The 1,576-nt window shown below is 34.5% G+C and overlaps 1 long non-coding RNA gene across 1 annotated transcript; it reads right to left on the reverse strand.

The window, feature by feature from the left end:
- Positions 1-453: 453 nt before the first annotated feature.
- On the reverse strand, positions 454-1,151 carry LOC104645987 (uncharacterized). The gene is made up of 2 exons (XR_740222.3): positions 1,108-1,151; positions 454-848 (listed from the first exon to the last, which is right to left on the reverse strand). It is a non-coding gene; the product is annotated as an uncharacterized lncRNA (long non-coding RNA).
- Between the last annotated feature and the right edge of the window lie 425 nt (positions 1,152-1,576).

Raw genomic sequence — 1,576 nt, forward strand, 5'->3', positions numbered from 1 at the left:
AATGTTTTATTTATCAAACCAATAAACTCAAATTCAAAAAAAAAAAAAAGAGAGAGAGAGAGAGAGAGACTTAAACCTAATTAGGAGTACAAGTAGGGCAACCAATATTCCTAATCTATCCAATTTTTCATACATTTGAAATGAAACCTATGTTTACATGACATTTTTATGATTGAAGATCCTCTAAAAATGTCTCCACATAAATTGCAACTCTTAATTAGGAACAATTTTTGCATCATTCTCCTTTATTTGCTTGTACTTGTGCAACATATTAATCTTCACACCAAGTTTCAACATGTAACAATCATCAACAAGCACAGAACGATGAGTATATTGACATAAAATTGATTGCAACGACACTAAAAGAAAACGAAATCATTCAAAAAGTGGGAGAAGTATGCCTTACTTGCTAAATCCCGAGGCTTGCTCAAGTGGTTGAGCATTCGAGTCATGTTGAAGGGTAAGTAAGAACGCTATAAATCGTTTGTATTGGTGTTTTTTGCATAATCAAACATTTCAAAAGCAAAACATTAACTGAACATACAGATAGATTTTGCCTAAAAACACACATTTTATATCAACTCAACCTGACTAAAGCCTTAACAAGACAAACCTATAACTAAAGTCTAGCAAGTACAAACTCTTGCAATATTTCCCAAGAAAAATTTAAAGACAACAAAAGGCACACCATCTATATCTTATAATTTAGTTCCTTTCTAACATTAAAAGTAGGATTATGGACATAATGAAGTTTTGTTCAGTCAGTGATCGATCCTCGGGTACTACTTTCCTGCTACATCTGAGATTCTTGCAGAGTTACCGCTTCCATTCTGCTCGAGTCATCTTATCTGAAATGGTAAAGGCAAAAGTTACATGTGTAATGTCAAGTAGAAGCATTGTCTACGAGTTCCTGTTAGAAATTTAGCAGACTTGACAACTATGTCATCTTAACGAGACTCGTGAACGATGGATCTTATTTGTATGTTTTAATACTCATAATCCACAGAGTGAACTACAATTCGTCTGTTTCAAAAGTCTGTGTCTAACCAAACTAAGACAAACATATTGAAATGGACGAAGAGAATGAGTTGGCACTTAAATACTCACCAGTACCATCCCTTGAAGACGATAAAGATCTGTTGATCTTGATTTGTCATGACTTTGCCTTTTTCGCTCAGTGTCAACCTCAGACTGACTTTCAAATTTGGTACTTTCAAATTCAAATGGGACACTAAACAGACTTGTGGTGGTGACTATTATACGTATTTTCAGCGGAGCCACTAAAAACACACTTTTAATATGGCGACTATTATCGGTATTAATAGCGATTTGAGATGCCACTAAAGCCAAACCCGACATTATATATATAATCTTTGTATTCATCATCTCTAGCTAGTACGTACTCATGCATTTATATATACTTGTTTGCGTAATTTTTAAAGTCAACCCAGGAGTTCCAACAGACACTTTAGCAATGCTTCTAACATCAAAGTAAGCCCTCATGAAGTGGTCAAGGGAACTCTAGGGAACACCTTAATAGATTTATACGTGAACTATTATGTTCATCATCCACAGC

This window comes from Solanum lycopersicum, chromosome 2 (assembly GCF_036512215.1).
Source record: "Solanum lycopersicum chromosome 2, SLM_r2.1".
Lineage (NCBI taxonomy): Eukaryota > Viridiplantae > Streptophyta > Magnoliopsida > Solanales > Solanaceae > Solanum > Solanum lycopersicum.